This window comes from Ahaetulla prasina, chromosome 1 (assembly GCF_028640845.1).
Source record: "Ahaetulla prasina isolate Xishuangbanna chromosome 1, ASM2864084v1, whole genome shotgun sequence".
Taxonomy (NCBI): Eukaryota; Metazoa; Chordata; class Lepidosauria; order Squamata; family Colubridae; genus Ahaetulla; species Ahaetulla prasina.
In genome coordinates this window covers 243,155,539-243,175,099 of record NC_080539.1, presented here as the reverse complement: position 1 = coordinate 243,175,099, position 19,561 = coordinate 243,155,539, and positions in this window count along the sequence as shown.

Below are 19,561 nucleotides of genomic sequence, written 5' to 3'. Positions count from 1 at the left end.
AGTTACTGCAAAATCCCCATTTCCTCCCGATCAGCTGGGACTTGGGAGACAGAGAATAGATGGAGGAGGGGTGAGTCAGAATCTTTACTACCGGTTCTCTGAACGACTCAAAATTTCTGCTACTGGTTCTCCAGAACTAGTCAGAAGCTGCTGAAACCCCTCTCTGGCTGAGAGGGACCCAGTGAGTTTCTATGGCTGAAGGTAAAGTAGAATGTGAATCCCTTCTCTCCTAGTCCAGCACTTGATCCATTACACCATGGGTGTCAAACTCACCGTGTCACATTGCCATCACAGGTTGTAGCGTGATGTTTTTCCCCCTCCACGGAGCTGAGGTGGGCATGGCCTGCATGTGACGCATCCAGCCCGTGGGCCACAAGTTTGACACCCTGCATTACACCATGAAAGTTCTCATAATCTTCTTATCTATCTTGTTTCTTGCCATGGAACTGAGCTGAGGAAAAATTGCCTAAAGCAATACAGCAGGCAATTATGACTAATATCATTCTTTCCTTTTATTTTATTTATTTATTTTCTTTATTTAATTTTGTCATAACAATATACACAAGCATAACACAAAAGATTATATAATATATAAACATATATATGAGGAGAAACAAGGTAGTATAAGCATATATATATATATAGGGGAAGAAACAATAGGACAGGAACGATAGGCACATTTGTGCTCTTATGCATGCCCCTTAGAGACCTCTTAGAAATGTGGTGAGGTCAACAGTGGATAGATTTTGAATAAAGCTTTTGGGGTTATGAGAAGAGACCACAAAGTCAGGTAATGCATTCCAAGCATAGATAATTCTGTTACAGAAATCGTGTTTTCTGCAATCTAAACTGGTGCGGTTGACATTAAGTTTAAATCTGTTGGTAGCTCTTGTGTTATTGTAATTGAAACTGAAGTAGACATTACAGCGGATGATTCTATGAGCTAAACCCAGGTCCTGTCGAAGGCGACGAAGTTCCAAGTTTTCTAGACCCAGGATATCAAGTCTGGTAGAATAAGGTATTTTATTGGTTACGGAGGAGTGGAGAACTCTTCTCGTAAAATACCTTTGGACACGCTCAACTGTATTGATATCAGATATATGGTATGGGTTCCAGACAGGCGAGCAGTAATCAAGAATTGGCCTAGCAAATGTTTTATATGCTCTGGTCAGTAGCGTGATGTTTTTGGAAAAGAAGCTACGTAGCTTTCTTACTTATATATGAATAAAACAGAGGCACACATGGCTGATCTACCTCATTGGGTTTGACATTGGCAATACCAAGGTGAACATACAAACAAACAAACCAAACCCTGCTGGGTTTTTATGAGAGATATCCCAAAATCTTCTCATCTTGTTGAAAAATTGCACATCCAGATTTATAATAAGGTTGTAATTACTAGTCACTGAAGCAGACTTTTTCTCTCCAGCACCGCAGGTAGTCCTCAACTTAGGACCCCAAAATTTATGTTGGTAAGTGAGAAATTTGTTAAGTGAGTTTTCCCCCATTTTTCAACTTTTCTTGCCACCTTTGTTAAACGAATCACTGCAGCTGTAAAATTAGTAACACGGTTATGAAGTGAATCTGGTTTCCCCTTCGACTTTGCTTGTCAGAAGGTCACAAAAGGAGATTGCATGACCTCGGGGCACTGCCACTATAACTGTTAGTCAGTTGTCAAGCATCCGAATGTAAATCATGTGACCATGGGGATGCTGCCATGGTCATAAGTGTGAAAAATGGTCATAAGTCACTTTTTTCAGTGCCATTGTAACTTCAAACAGTAACTAAATGAACTGATGTAAGCCAAGGACTAGCTGTACTCAGCATTAATGATCATCCCTTCCTGGAATGTTGCAGAGATGGGTGAAAGTTAGGTCAGGATCTCTTTCTCCAGTCTTCTTCTTCTCACTCTTTGTCAACTATCAGTTCTAGTAACGGAAATGAATTGATGAGCTGAGCAAAGGTTCAAAAATACTTTCCCCCCAGTGGTGGAATTCAATTTTTTTTACTACCAGTTCTGTGGGCTTGGTGAGTGTGGCAGGGGAAGGGTACTGCAAACTCTGGGGCCAGCCAGAGGTGGTATTTGCCGGTTCTCCAAACTACTCAAAATTTCTGCTACCAGTTCTTCAGAACTTGTCAGAACCTGCTGAATAGCACCCCTGCTTTCACCCCATTTTTTCTAGAGCAGTGCTTCTCCACCTTGGTGACTTTAAGATGGGTGAACCTCAACCACATCTTAATCTTCAGAATTCTAGAAGTTGAAGTCTACCCATCTTAAGTCATCAAAATTGAGAAACGCTTATGCCTCCATCCTGAGCCAATGTGAAAATGCTAATCAATTTTTGGGTTCCAGTAAAATAACAAAGTGTCATAATACTCACATCTTTCTATCCCTGAACCCATTTAAATTTTTAAGCAGCCAAATGTCTGTCAAAGTGTGTTATAGACTGCTTCCCGTTCCTTTTGTTTTATGTGAGAGATATAAAATTCTGAACCAGAGACCTTTGGATAAAGTGTAACCTATGAGTGCAAATGAAATTACTATTTGATCTAAAAAAAAGAGAGAGAAGAAACATTTGGAAGGCTAACTCTTATGACAACAGTATTTAATTAAATGAAGTTTAATGTTATACAGACTATTTTGTTTGAGGAAGCTAAGCTAATGTTTCATTAATACTTTAGGAAGAAGTCAAAGTTAAATGAGGTTTTAAAATGCAAAGTCTTCCCTCTTCCGTCTCCTAAACCATTGGGACATATCACTCAAGCTCTAAAAAGAAAATGCACTTTAAAAATGTCCCACATAGAAATTGTACAATGTCTCCGTGGAGCCCACTACTGGGATTCCCAATGGAGCATGTATGCAGATTCTACAATAGAAAGAAAGAGTTGGATACAAATTAGAATCTGCATCCCTTAAAATCAATAGGGCAAGTTGGCTATTAGGTGCAGTGGTGGGTTGCCCCCGGTTCGGACAGGTACTATGGAACCAGTAGTAAAACCGGCGGGAGGCTCCGCTCACTGACCTGAACGTCATCAAAAGTGATCTGCGCATGCGCGCGGGCACGATGCAAACTGGTAGTAAAGGTAAGTAGAACCCACCCCTGGTTAGGTGATGTCCCACCGATTTCAACAGAATGTACATTCAAATCCTCCAAACCATTATTTTCCTTGTCAAAATTGCACTGGTAATCAGAGAAGAGTGCTATTACCAATAGAATGGGTGTTTTGCTTACACAGACCTGTGTTGGTTTGTGCTATATTTTATTTCTAAATTTATTATCCCTTTCTTTATTTTATTATCCCTTTCATTATATCCAATTAATATAGTTATCACATACTTATGCTCATATATATGCTTATATATTATATAGTTGTTTTCATGCTTATGCTTATATATACTGTTGTGACAAATAAAATAAATAAATAAATAAATTATTACAACTGTAATGGGTTAAACAGAATGAACAATTGAACCCTCAGCAGAGGACCAACACTCAAGCAAATAGATTAAATCATTTAAAACACAAGATATTTGCACTGCCTTCCTAAGCATATTGATGGCGCTAATTAATTAGACCTTTCAAACAAAGTTGCTATCTAAAAAAAACTAGCCTGTGTTTTTTAAAGATTCTAATCATGCCACCTGTTGCTTATTTGGCTTCTCACCTAAAATGGAGTCCCATCTTTCATTGAGAGAGAAAGGGAGGGGGAAGCAACCACAAATCACAAATATCTAGCCTTCGTTGAACCAGAGATATGAATCAAAGTATGCTAACAAACCTCTGGATTTCTATTTTTTTTTAATCAATGAAGGAACCTATACCTATGATACAGTTTTAATAGTTTAGTTTGCATTAAAGAAAAAAGGAAGAGGATGTGTGGGATTTTAGGAGAGATTTAATCCAGATCCCATCTTGAAATATTCTGTTGAGCATATAAGGTAGTGAAAGCCAATTTTTGGATTTCCACCAATTCTGTGGGTGTGGCTTGGTGGGCATGGCAGGGGAAGGATACTGCAAAATCTCCATTCCCACCCCACTCTGGGATCAGACAGAGGTGGTATTTGTCAGTTCTCCGAACTACTCAAAATTTCTGCTACCGGTTCTCCAGAACCTGTCAGAACCTGCTGGATTTCACTCCTGATATAAGGAGAATGGGAACAGTTTGTGTATTTCTTTCGACACTAAAAAACGATAGCAGATCTCCTCAACCCTGATATTTTTGCACAACAGAAATGCTACCTATATCACTATTGGTTAACATACTCATAGTAACTCCTTAGCAGAGAGATCCATTTGTAACTTTCATGCTAGTTGTCACTTGAAAGTTCCCTGTACATCCATATTTACTGCCCATTATTTAAATATAGCCGTTGCAGATGACTTCTCCAGTAGTTTATGGGGTACAAAAATAATACAGTTGAAATATAGCTTGAAGCTACGTTACCCTCAAGCTGTGATCCTGTCAACATTGTGTAAATTGAATGGCCTTACATTAATTAATCCAACATCTGGATGGGAATCCAAACGAAACAGAGTGAGAAATGTTAACAATGAAGAAAATTATGAAACTGAACTCCTGTGAAATAGAGATCTCTACAAGATCTTCAATTTTCTTTAAATACAAAAGTAAAGCAGAAATTATGTCAGCCATGATAATCTCTCTACTGTCTACCTATCTACCTACCGGTACTTCTCTAGTTGGTCCCTGACTTAATATCCTTCTTTATGACAACATACATAAGTAATATATATTCTTTTCATTCTGTCCAGACAAGAATCCCATTGATAGAGGTTAAGCCCAAGATATTTTATTGCCTAAGACAGAGCAGAAAATAACCACCCAAATTCATGCAAGTGCAATTAATTTAATGTTAGCATCTGACATTAGTATATCCTATCACCACACATTTATTTTCCTTCATTTATGGCAATGCTGTGACTGTCTATACCTTACAAAATTAGAATCATGGAAGTCCTAGTATTCTCTGTGACATTTTATAGAAATGGGGAGAATGGGGGTCCAAATTTGCAAGATGGAAGACAAAGTGTCATGATTTGAGCCTATCCCACACAAACATATCAAAAGGGGATGTCAACCACTACGCTACATCCATCATTTTAGACATTTTAATATATACCCCCTCTCTCCATGAATATTCATGCTTCCTCAAATGAAGTTGTGGATTTCCAATAGGTCCAATTACCCCTCTACTTTTACAGCCAACCTGAAAATGCCATAAAGGTTGTTTATTTCTTAACACACTTAATATGTTGACATCTCAACTTTCCCCAACAATAAATTTTGTTATAAGGGATCATGACTTAATGAATACAGTAGGATTTGCTTTTGGGAAACACGGACATGATTGCATTGGACAAGATGATAAGCATGAGAGCATGACTAGGGCTTGAACTCCCAGACAGAAAATATGGAAGCCGGGGCAGTCAAAACATTTCCCTTAGCTCCTCAGTTCAGATCATTTGAAACACGTTTGCAAGCTTTCATAAAAGCTGATTTTTTTTGACTCTGATCATTTAATATCAAAAACTTGGTTCAGAAGACATTTGATATATTCAAAGGGACGAAGACAGAGGGCACAGATGGCATTCACTACAGAGAATAGAGTAAGCTTTTAAAATAAAATATGCAACAGTAGAAAATAAACTCCTTTACCAGACATAAAGAAGCAAGCATTGTAATCATTATAGCTAAAAGAGCAGATTTAGGACATAGACATGTTAGCCTGGTCTGGACTCTTAGAAAATTACTGAGAGGCATGATTAAAGTGGGAATACGTAAAGATTAATTTATATTCTAATTTCCCCACGAGACATTGCAAGGAAATTATCCTCATATTTTCAAAACATTTCTGTTATTTTCTGTTGATGCTGGCCTGCCCAAGCACATGGAATGCATTAAATATGGTCTATGAATACAGATGTCCATGAATGTATTGTAGATATCCATGAATATAGATGTTCATGCATGTACAAGTTAATGCCTCACTCTATAGTTAATCTAGTCTCTATGGTTCTATTGAAGAGCAACATCACAAGGATATGACAAAGGATGCAAATCATTAGCTTAATGCTACTTTAGATGTAAATAAACAGCTGCCTACTGGGGTTGCTATTGTTTTTCAGTTCCTATCCAGTTATTTCTTTGAACTGTTCACTTGAAGGGAAGCACATTTTAATCCCATTCATATGCCAGAAGCCCATGAACAATGCTAAGCACTCTTGAACCATCCATGGTTAAGGTACATTCATACTGTAGCATATCACAAACCATCAAATCACAACAGAGAATCCTTCCATAGAATTAAATGAGTAATGGGCCTCAGGCGGAGCTTCCTAAGGAATTTGAAGACAATTAACTCATACCTTCTTGACTTAGATACAAGGCAGCGGCTAAAAGTGAGCAAAATAACTCACTAGCTTTCTATCTTAAATGAGGACAAGTGCAGCCCAATTCTTTTGCCGGCATCTGTACTAACCTGAAGACACTGGGGTGGTGGCTGCTTTAAGAATCATCTATTGCAATGTCCTTCCTGTTAAAGACTACTTCAGCTTCAATCACAATAATACAAGAGCAAACAATAGATTCAAACTTAATGTTAACCACTTCAGTCTTGATTGCAGAAAATATGACTTTTGTAACAGAGTTGTTAACGCTTGGAACACACTACCTGACTCTGTGGTCTCTTCTCAAACTCCCAAAATCTTTAACCAAAAACTGTCTACCATTGACCTCACCCCATTCCTAAGAGGACTATAAGGGGCGTGCATAAGTGCACAAAAGTGCCTACCGTTCCTGTCCTATTGTTTCCTTTCATTATATATACACTTATATGTTGTATAGTTGTTTCATGCTTATGCTTATATATACTGTTGTGACAAAAAAAAAAAGAAGAAGCAAATTCACTGACGCTAATGTGTCCTTTCAAATCAGCAGCACTTTTTCTGCTGGCTTGAATGCAGCCTTAAAAAAGGGAGCTGGTTTAATGCATACAGGTCATTCTCAAATTGTGACTGGTCACTTAGTTACAAGGAAACTTACAACCTGCATCTGAGGTTCCAAACATTGCCTGCTAGCGGTCACATAACTTTGGGCACTTGGCAACATGGCCATGTTTATGATCATTTGCAGCATCCCACAGTCATATATAACTCATTTACAAGTGCACCTATAGGAAACTGTTAGTTCATTAAATGAGCACCACGTTTACTTAATGACCACTGCAAAAAAAAATGTGTATTGTGATCAACCCGTTTTAAGACTCTAATCACTTTTGACTGTGATTACAGTCTTAACTCGAGGATTCCTTGTAGCGGAGAGGTGCTGGACTTGCATACCATCTGATGTAGTTCATTCCTGAAGTATGCACCACCTTCCTGAGAGGATATGGGATGATATAGAATAAAGAAATAAAGAGGAAATAAAAAAAAAGTTGGGCGTGCATGAGCTTGACATGAACCTTGAACCTATATCATTGAAACTGTGCTATCAGGTTTATGAACACAATTCACGAAATATGCTGGCATCAGTGGGCTTATTTTTACACCAGACAGAGCATTCTCTTACCACAAGAATGTTAAATTGAAAATTACACGAGTGGAACAGTTGAGCCTGATATATAAAAGGAAAACAAATAAAAAGAGGATAACGTTCTCCTTTGCTGGTGGTCTTCAATTAGAACCCAGATGTTCACATGTTGGAGATCATCAAATTTTGTACAGTCTCTACTCAAAAAAAACTTGGACTGGTTTTATGCAATTGTCATTCCATTATGGCCTTTTAGCCCCCTAAATAATTTTTTTAAGAACTTGCATCTGCATCATGTATTTAAGTTTAAGGTAGGTTGTCAGAATTACTCAGCACTACTCAGGATTTTCACAGGTCTACAACCCAGATATGGTATTTACATCTTAATTAGTATTTTCAGTAACTTTAAGCAGTATAATTAAAAATTCTTTGGTAATGCACTACTTATAAAAAATCATTTTAAACCGAAGGAGCAAGTGCCAGCTTTGTTTTAAAAATTAATCATTACTCGGCAAATGTCATACCTGTCCGAGTGACAACAATCAAAAGTTTCTTCATTTAAAAGACGGAAAAAACAATATGTTAATTAATGGTATAAAATAAGTGTTCTGCTGGTTAAGAATGCTGCTAATTTTTTTAAAAATGTGTGTGGCATGTTTCATTTTATCCCTTTATTCAGCTCTCCATTTTGCTTAAAGTCAACACTTCACACTAAAGGTCTGAAGTTAATTGAATTTCTTAGTCACAAGTTATGGTTTGAAGTGAATTCAATAGGGGAGACATTTTTGCATTTCCCACAAATTGGAAATACATCTTCCCCAAAAATAGGGCAGAAGAGATGTGGGTTTACATACACTATGTGTATGCTAATTTAAGTATCTGGGTACCCATTTAGAAATGATTATTATCATTACAATTGAAATGCAATGCAAGTCATCAAGAGTTGCTAAGGTTTTAACCAAGGAAGCTGTGTGTGAGTGTGTGTGTGGTCAGTCTGAAGCCAAAAGTTGCTAATTCATTAGCAACTTCAAAGCTCCCCCTCTCACAGTTTTCTTTCTCTTTCAATTGCACTCGGACTGTACAAAATTCCAGACAGAAGATGCCTTTAGAGGGAGCATTATTCCTTATCACTTTGAAATTGGATGTATGGCTACTTTAGCTTCCTCCTTTGATGATGCTCACACATGTTATCTTGGTTGTAAGAATGGTTGCAGGAATTGGGCATGCCTAGTTTAATGCAAAATGTCTTCTTACCTTCAATATTTTTGATTTTTTTAAAAAAAAATATCCACGATTGTTTTGATGAGGTTTGGGCAACACCATTGCTTATGCCTCTCAAATTTGGATGACTAACTTGCAAATGCCTTTTCGTAAAGTAATAATATTTGCAAGATGTCGGAGATAACATTCATTTCTGGATGAGCGTTCATAAAACTGACAGCACCAGTGTTTCTTTCATCTCAGGCCAAGTGCTTTAGTTGCCACCTCTACGTCATAAACTTTACCTCTGCAGATGAACCTCACCTAGTATACTGCATCCAGTTTTGGGCACCACACTATAAAAAAAGATGTTGAGACTCTAGAAAGAGTGCAGAGAAGAGCACCAAGATGATTAGGGGACTTCAGGCTAAAACATATGATGAATGGTAGCAGAAACTGGGTATGTCTAGTTTAATGAAAAGAAAGACTAGGGAGACATGGTAGCAGTCTTCTAATATTTGAGGGGCTGCCACAGAGAGGAGGGTGTCAAGCTATTTTCCAAGGCACCCAAAGGCCAGACAAGGAATAATGAATGGAAACTGAACAAGGAGAGATTCAACCTGGAAATAAGGAGAAATTTTCTGACGGTGAGAACAATCAACCAATGGAACAGCTTCAGAACCTTCAGAAGCTGTGGGAGTTTCATCACTGGAAGTTTTCAAGAGACTGGACTGCCATCTGTCAGAAATTGTGTTGGGTCTCCTGCTTGGGTGGGGGTTGGACTAGATGACCTACATGGTCCCTTCCAACTCTGTTAATCGGTTATTCTATAAACCAAGCTTTTCTCCATCTCCAATCCATTTGCAAATGGGAGAGCAAGAAGATGTAAAGAAATAGATATAAAGAGATGGTCCTCTGTTTGACTAAAAGTGAAATTCTCTCTGACAATCCAAGATGGCTCTAAAACCTTCCTTCCCAACCAGGTGCATGAATTGGGCTACAGACAAATTGCCTGGGAAATGGGACTGAAATAAGAAAGACATCATGGCAGACAGACAGATTAACAGAGTTGGAAGGGACTTAGTTAGGTCATCTAGTCCAACAAATCCACTGCTCTCTTGGTATATGAATAGTTCTGTTTTTCATCCTGAAAAGGAAACAAAAATAAGCTTAAGGTGAATCTTCTTACTCTCTGCTGGGATGGACTGTAATACTGAAATATTAACTCATCGGAATGTACGTTATTTAATTGGGTTCGCTGTCAAATGCATTAAGACATAGTGGGAAGAATTGCTTGAGGAGGAAACATTAGATATGGAAATTATGATGCTTTCATTTAGGAAATCTAACATAATATGAATCACTTCCAATGCTTTCCAAAATAATTTTCTCACCTCAGTACAGGGAAAATATTTTGTTTTCATTACAGTTTATCAGTGGCATATATACATATACATATATATTTGTGTGAGTGCGTAGGTGTGAGACACACACACACACACACACACATTCGTGTTTGCCCTGAATATATTAAAATAATGTAATGTTTTGTAACATCTCGAGATTAAAAAAAGGAAAAGAAGGAAACCACAAGCACCTTATTAGCTTTCCGTTTCATGTCTCTTATGAAGTTTTGTTTGACAGAGCGTAAGATAGTGGTGAAATCCTACAGTAAAGGTTAAACTCCATTTTATTATGTTTACAGGATTTAAAGGGTAAATCAGGAAGTGCTTATTTAACGTCCAAGTGAAAGTGGTGGATTAGTAACCAGACCGAGACTTAAAAGCGGCCTTAATCCTTAAAAATCTTTGAAGGTGAAAGGTCATTCTTAACACCACAATGAGGGGAGAATAAAGCAGACAGAAGCTTCTGTTTCATCATTGCCCTTCTAATCCACTGAGGAAATGAGCGGATTCTCTCTCAGTTCGGCCCACTGCTGCCAATCGCCAGGCTAAGGAAGCCTTTGCAGAATCAAAAGGAAGCAATTAAAGGAGGTTTATTCCGCAATGCCGAAAAAGACAAGGCGCTTGAGAAAAGGGGAAAACTAGACCCAATGAATATAAAATCAAATGCATTCATTTATTTCTATTCATTCAGTCTGGACACATGCCTAAGTGGAAAGACAATTCACGTGTTAATTGATTGATTGATTGAGAAGGAAATCATCTTTGTTGGGGGATGTTTTTCTCCACTGAAAAACCTAGGGATAAAAATAGCCCTAGAAAATCCATTTTAAGACCAAGATTTCCAAACTAAGTGCTAATTTCTTTCTTTTTTTGTTTCAGTTAAATCCCACAGCATTTATAGATTCATCACCCTTCATTTTTATCTCATAACAACAATCTCATGATGTAGTTGGGCCAAGAGAAAACAAATGGCCCAATGCCATCCTGTAAGCTGCACAGTTGAGCATGGACTTAAATCTAAGTCTTCCTAGTCCCGATGCACCTAGTAGATCACAATGATACTCAGACATGCTTAAGAGATCCCAAAAGAATATAAACGTCATGTGAACTTCAGTCCCAAGCTACCTTCTAGTCTAGCTCTCAAAGGCAGTGAGATTTCCTGGAAAACAAAGAAATAAAGCAAAGAGAAGATCCTGACTGGACAATTTTGAATAATTGGGATTTTGTGCCTTCTAAATCAAATTCTACCTTCAAACTTAGCTGGGCAATCTAAGAAACCAGAGAGATAACAATAGCACCTAGATTTATATACTGCTTCATAATGCTTTACAGCTCTCTCTAGACAGTTTATAGAGTCAGCATATTGACCCCAGAAATCTGGATCCTCATTTTACTGATCTCAGAAGGATTGAAGGCTGAGTCAACCTTGAGCCAGTAAGAATCAAACTGCAGGCAGTCAGCACAATTAGCCCGCAGTACTGCATTTTAACCACTGCGCCACCATGGCTCTTTGCTGGAGAAGTTTTCACTTATTAAACTTTGCCTGTTGTGACCAAGGCTCAAGTAGTGATTGCTAAACACAATTCAGTCCTCAACAAACTTATTTTATTAAAACAGCTGAGAATGAATTAATTTCGTCCAAAACAAAATTCTTAATAACCAGTCCGTCGGCCTTATCACCAACCTTTGATGTCTTTGGCAACCTGCCAAAGGCTTTTCTTGGCAAAAACACCACAAAGTTCAAGAGACGCTGACAAGAAGCAGGGAAATCAACATTGCTTTCCTACAAAGAACCCAACGGCTCGTTGCTGCTCTTTTAAGCCATATGGGAGTGGCCAATCATCTTCTGGCCTTACTCCCAAGTTGTCCTTTTTTCTTCAGCTGCTCTTGCCTTCTGGCAGCTCTTTGCATGCGTGCACTAGGAACAGGCTCCTCTGTTCCTCTGCCTCTCTGCTGTCCGCCTCTGGAGGCTCCAGAGTCCACGCATCGCTCCCAGATGGCCTTGGCCCCATCTCTGCCTCCAATAAAGAGCCCTCGTCCAGGCCTTCCCCTGACCCCAGGACTGGCCCATTGTCCTCCCCAGCCTCCTCACTGTCCAACTCCGCTGCCAGGTCCAGAGGCTGCTGGTGAACCACAACACTGCCATCCAAGCTATTCTTTCTTATAACCCTGACTCTGATAGCAGAGAATCTATTATATAAGCTCTTGAGTTTGTGCAATTTTTTTGGCTTTGAAGAGTAGGAAGGAACGAATGGATCTTTAGCCAGTAATAAACTCCCAATCTGTGAGCAAAAACAGGAACAACTTGATTAGGAAAATCACAGGAATAGGCTTGGGAGCATAAGCCAAAACATTATGTATAATGGCACAATCATTAATATATTCTGTTGCCGAATACTGCACACCAGTATGGGGAAGAAGTTGTCATACCCACAAGATCGATGCTCACCTGAATGACAAAATGAGAATAATATCCACTCTTCTTTCATGGCTTCATGTTCTTTCTAACATTGCCCTTCCTGATCTCAGATGGCAACCACAGACAATCCAAGAGTGGAATAAGATAAACATGTCATCAACTTCCAGAGATCTTTTGATACATAAAATATTAGACTCTCTACCTCTCACCAGGCTGAAGTCTAGGAACCCAATTCAGAATAAATTTACCACAGTCTTACAATCTAGATGAAGAATTAAGATGGACGACTTTCAATAATCACAACCAAACAGTTCATACAAATCCAAGAAAACCACTTCCAGGAATGCAGTTGCCCTGGAAAACATGGATCCACCTGAATAGAATCAGGACACATGCCAGAAAGGCAAAGCTCTTTAAGTGGAGAATGGCTGAGAGCCCGCAATACCACTGCGGTGCACTGGAACAAACTACAACTCATAGTTTGTACATGCAACACATTCAAGAATGTCCCCTCAGGAAATTTCATATCTATCCCATTACAAATCTATGGCTCCATGTCAGTGATGGTGCCGAAAAGGTCGTGCAGAAACATTGCACACGTGCGCACATGCTTGTCAGGGCCGTGTTCTGGGAAGGCCAAACCAATCAGCTGGCCGGCACACATGCACAGGCCGGTTTTCGGCATTGCCACGCATGCGAAGGGATCGCACTCTGGAAAAGCTGAACTTCCGGGTTCTGGCACACATGTGCACCTGACAATCAACTGGTCAGCACTCCTGTGTACACTGGTTTTTGGCACTGCCACATGTGTGAAGGACAGCTGATCCTCGCATGTGCATGCGTTCCAGAAACCCAGAAGACAGACAGGCAAGGCCGCGCGTGCTGGGCGACATGGCTTTGCATGCCACTTTTCTTTATTTAAGCTACATTTGTATATCAGTGAATGCATGACCTCTGTAGATGCCATACGATATCTGTGGGCATATCTCTCATCTGCCTGCAGAGCATTCAGTGGCTCCTGAGATGCCTCCTAATAGATCACAAGACTGCAATCAAAGTGTAATATATGAAACATTTTAAAGCCTACTATTTTCTAAATATTCCTACATATTGTGTAGACAAATCTTAACTTTTCTTCAACAATCAATATACCAAGAGAAAGCTATCCCATATTTTAGCTACTGAGGGTTTTTTCTTTCAATATGAACAGCCCTTTCAATATTTATACCAAGCTCACCATTATTAAATCACTGGTAAAAAACAAAAAAGAATATGAAGGGTCTGCTGTAGTTTAATCATATAAACTAGCACAGGCATTTGTCATATAAAATTGCCTCACACAAACGGATGAACTTTGTTTCTTTTAGTCATACAAGGATCAGGTGGTGTGTGTTTTTTGTTTCTTGCCTAAGGTGCTTTTGAGTTAGTCAGCTGCTAATTTCTCCAGCTTATTTCCCCCCCAAGAATTTATGATTAAGTGTTATGTTTAATGTGTAGGGCCACATTATATTATCTGCTCTTTTAAAAAAAGAAGAGCCTGCAGTGTGCTTTATGCGAACTATGAAATGTGACGTGCTTTGGTGGATATTTTTTCAGTGACATTTCTTTTTCTTTTCCATGAGTCATTTTTTTGCACTGATGTCTCAGATAGTTTAATCCTTTTATTCCTTTGTTTAAATATCTGCCCCAACCTTTCTGTTCCCTCCAGTGGTGGGATTCTAACCGGTGTTACCACCAGTTCACTTCGTGCACGTCCTTTGTGCGTGATCAGCACACGAGTGCTCGCTTCATTCGCATGCACGCCAAACTTGCACTTTGTGCAAGCGCATTGAATTGCTGAACAGTTGAGGAAGCGCAATCTGCTCTGCCGCACCTTTCAGCTGGGCTAAAAATGAAGGAATAAAGGTATGTATAGCGCAGGGGCAGATGGGAAGGCCCAGATGATGGTAGGAGCAAACCAGTTCGCTGTCACATCAACATCTCCACTACCAGCTCTCCTGAACCGGGAAGAACCGGTAGCAACCCACCATTGGTTCCCTCTCATTTTATACAAACCTATAAAACACAAACATTGTAAAATACACCAAGTCAATATAATAAAAACACAGTATTGCACAGAAAGAAAGAGCAGAAAAAATTAAGCAGGTATTTAAAATATAAACAAGATAAAAAGGTAAGCTTGCTTTATGCAGTATGAATGTATCACAGCACTCAGGTCAACAGAGTCAAATTCGGCAGAGTCTTGCTGAACTTTCCCTCACTCTCATACAGCAAACGGATACCCAAGATATATTTCAATCTGTCCATCAAGAAAATGGAAACTCTTAGGAGAATGGATAGCTCTTTCCCTCAAATCTTCTCTCCATGATTTGAGAAGGAGCTTTGTTAGCATATTTGTGTGGCACTTTGAAAGTACAGATACCCACTTGTATGGCACTGGATATAGATTCGAATACATGAAATGCCCTTCTAACTCTAAAGAGACCTTATCATACTTCTCCAGTAGGGAAGGAGTGGGAGACAACAATTATCTATGGATAATTTGTGGTTGAAAAGTCAAGTGATTTTTGAAGTTTTTGCTGTTCTGAATGCCTAATTTGTTTGGGACTGCTTTCAATTTCAGGTTACTGGTAAGTGCTTTGCGGGGATCTCCCACCAAAAAGAGCAAAGTGATTGCCTATGAGAGGAATCTCAAGATTTTTTAAAGATTAAATTTACAGTCTTTCTCTCTCTGGTGGGATCTCCAGCTAGCTTGAAGGGAGGACCAAGAGGGGCCTGAGTTTAGAGTTATTGTATTGCAATAAGGAGCATGGCCTAGGCCTCCCCCAGACTCCTTGAAGCCTTATTTTGCTGATCACAAGGGAATGCAGTCAACCTGGTGAGCTGCTCCTTCTTCTTCTTCTTCTTCTTCTTCTTCTTCTTCTTCTTCTTCTTCTTCTTCTTCTTCTTCTTCTTCTTCTTCTTCTTCTTCTTCTTCTTCTTCTTCTTCTTCTTCTTCTTCTCCTTCTCCTTCTCCTCCTCCTCTTCCTCCTCCTCCTCCTCCTCCTCCTCCTCCTCCTCCTCCTCCTCCTCCTCCTCCTCCTCCTCCTCACCATTAGCTTTGAGACTGACTATTTCAGGTTCCAAGGATGAGAAACTTAGAGACCTCAGAAAATGACATACCTGAAATTGTTCCTAATCTATTTCCAAATAAGAACACCTGGTGTTTCTACAGTGGAATGATAACTTGCAGTCTATGAGGATGAATTAAAATTATGGAAAAAAAGAAACTGTTATTAATCACAAAGCTGGGAACAAAAATAAATCTTAGTTTTTCTTGAAAGAAAAAAAATACCCATGAGTTTTTAATTGGGTCCATCTTTAAAAAATATTTTCCTGAAAGTTATAACATTTGTGCACAAAATTATATTTAAAAAGCGTTTTACATCCTAAAAATGATATATTTTACTCTATTTTCAACCTAGGGTGATTCGCTCTTAAAGATTGATAGCTGTTGTTCACTGAGTGCATAAGAATGGAAATAAAATTATTTTCTCAACCGAGGAGTTAGAAACTGTGGCAGGAAGTACTTGTACTTGGAAAATATATAACCTGTTTGAACCCTTTTTCAAAGAAATTAATAACTCCCACAAATTAATTTAAATTCAGCTAAGATAAAAAAAAATACTTTATTTTGAATCACAAACATGTACCCTGTGGAAACTTAAAAATAGACAATCAATTTGTTACTGCTTCTTTCCGGTGGCCCTATACGTTGATTGCTGAATCCAGCACTCGTGTGCTCTTCTAAATGCCCTTTGTTTCAGTGGAACAATTTATTCTCACTGTGGTCAATGGTGCACAAAAATATAGATTTTTATATTTCTGATTTAGAGAAATAATAGAGAGCTTCTTCTTCTCTCTCTGTCAAAGGAACTTCTCCAAGCCAATGACAAATCCAGAGCAGTAAGATTGCCACAGAATGCCATTAGAATAGAATAGAATAGAATAGAATTTTATTGGCCAAGTGTGATTGGACACACAAGGAATTTGTCTTGGTGCATATGCTCTCAGTGTACATTAAAGAAAAGATACGTTCATCAAGGTACAACATTTACAACACAATTGATGATCAATATATCAATATAAATCATAAGGATTGCCAGCAACAAGTGATAGTCATACAGTCATAAGTGGAAAGAGATTGGTGATGGGAACTATGAAACGATTAATAGTAGTGCAGATTCAGTAAATAGTCTGACAGTGTTGATGGAATTATTTGTTTAGCAGAGTGATGGCCTTCGGGAAAAAACTGTTCTTGTGTCTAGTTGTTCTGGTGTGCAGTGCTCTATAGCGTCGTTTTGAGGGTAGGAGTTGAAACAGTTTATGTCCAGGATGCGAGGGATCTGCAAATATTTTCACGGCCCTCTTCTTGATTCGTGCAGTATACAGGTCCTCAATGGAAGGCAGGTTGGTAGCAATTATTTTTTCTGCAGTTCTAATTATCCTCTGAAGTCTGTGTTTTTCTTGTTGGGTTGCAGAACCGAACCAGACAGTTATAGAGGTGCAAATGACAGACTCAATAATTCCTCTGTAGAATTGAATCAGCAGCTCCTTGGGCAGTTTGAGCTTACTGAGTTGGCGCAGAAAGAACATTCTTTGTTGTCCTTTTTTAATGATGTTTTTGATGTTAGCTGTCCATTTGAGATCTTGCGATATGATAGAACCCAGAAATTTGAAGGTTTCTACTGTTGATACTGTGTTGTCAAGTATTGTGAGAGGTGGAAGTATGGAAGGGTTTTTCCTAAAGTCTACCACCATTTCTATGGTTTTGAGTGTGTTCAGTTCCAGATTGTTTTGGTTGCACCACAAGGCTAGTCGTTCATTAATGATCAAATATGTTTGCTCAAATAATAGATCAGCAATCCATAGCCCCAGAACTCTATTCCAAGGCCTAAACCACCTTACAATTATACTGCCAAAATTTAATGGCAAGACCCTGGATTTCATTGAGGACATTCACATCAATACATGTAACAAATGGAACTCCCCAAGGATTTGCCAGGCAACCCCCAATGCAAATATAGACATGACTGCAAGGTAGTGCAGGAGTTAGACCTTAAAAATGAACACAGATAGACCTCCAGTTACAACCACAACTGAGCCCCAAATTTCTGTTGTCAAGTGAGACGTTTGTTAAGTGAGTTTTGCCCCATCTTACAACCTTTCTTGCCACAGTTGTTAAGTGAATCACTAAAATGGTTAAGCTAGTAACACAGTTGTAAAGCGAATCTGATTTCACCATTGACTTTGTTTGTCGGAAGGTTGCAAAAAGTAATCACATGACCCCAGAGCGCTGCAACGGTCATAAGTATGAACCAGTTGCCAAGCATCGGAATTTTGATCCCATGATTATGGGGATGCTGCAAAGGTTGTAACTCTGAAAAACGGTCATAAGTCACTTTTTTCAGTGCCATTGTAACTTTGAACAGCCACTTAATGAACTGGGGTAGATTGAGGACTACCTGTATAGTTAAGATATCTGTGTGGAATTGGACCATGCATTAAGCATAAGGCAATCTTTGTATCCAATCTCCACCTTTCTTTCTCTGTTTGCCTATATTTTACTTTTTTGGAATGCTCAGCAAAACCAGTTAAGCTCTTAAAAGTCAAGATTATCCCCATAGAAAGAAGCCAAGCTTGGTTTATAGCAGTGAATCAACCTATAAAGTAGGTCCAACTGGTAGCTTCAGTAGAGGAAAGTGTAGATAGTAGTTCAGTTATATTCCCCTTAAAATGCCAGAATGATATCTACAGAATAAACGAACGTGGCTCAGCAACAGAACATCAAGGTGTGTTCTGGTGTTTGGATACATTTTGGTCATCCTGAACTCAAGCTGTGTAAATTGGTTGACGCAATTGGGGTTGCAACTTTTTTCGGCCACCATTTGAAACAATGATTTTACCAGGATCTTTATTTGGTGGGAAAGGAGGGCAAGGAAATGTAACATCAGGAAAGTTGGGTTTTTTTTAGTACACTGAGGAACGATAATATATAAAGGGGAACTATTAATTTACAACAATGTAAATATATTTTTGGCCTCTTGTTGAAATATATTACTTCCTGGAATTTTTTTTCTGTGCACAAATATGTGATTGTTTGTGAAACTGAGCAATCAACAGCTCCTGGCTCCTAAGTTATATTTTTCTTATTATCATCCTTAGCAGGATATTCAAAAATAAAACAAATACTCCCAAGACTCCTTGCTTCTGACAGGAATTGAATTCTAGCAGAGGCACCAGGATGATTGATTAGTGGTAAGGGGGTTTTCTTTATAATTTCTTTTCTCCTTTAGTAATATGTTACGGGCAAATAGCAAAATTGAGTAATTTGTTCAGAAAAATAAAACAATTGCAGTACATATATTAAAATATTCTGAGTGATGGTTTATGGGTTGTTGTTGTTGTTGTTTTATGAAAACAAAACAAAATAATATGCTGCTTGCACCAAACCAGAATGCTGGACTTTTTCCTGAAACCTGTTCTTTCCTTTGAAGAATTTTATAATGGCAAATTAACATTTCCTAAAGAAAGGATCAGGAAAGCCCATGATTTCCTTTTCATCCTGAATATGAGTTGAGTGTTATTTTTGGCAATGCCACATGGACGTATTTACTGAAAATGACAAGCTCTTTCTGGTGAGCTAGGATAGAATTCAAACATCACGTGAAATGTGTGCAATTCATTGCTGGAGAAAAAAAAAGTCTGCCAATATCAGGAGGAGAGAGTTCCTAGGTGTGCCAATTTGGAAAAAACAATGTATGCACATTTTGTGTCTTTTTTTTTTAGTCTTTTCCTAAATAACAACAGGGTGATTTTCCAAATCTGATTTCTGTGTTGGAGCCCCTCAAAGAAGCAAACGGCAGGGAAAGGAAGAAATAATCAAAATTGGAATTCTACACCAGTGAGGGTATTGCCAGAATATGTAATGATGGGACTGGAAGGGGAG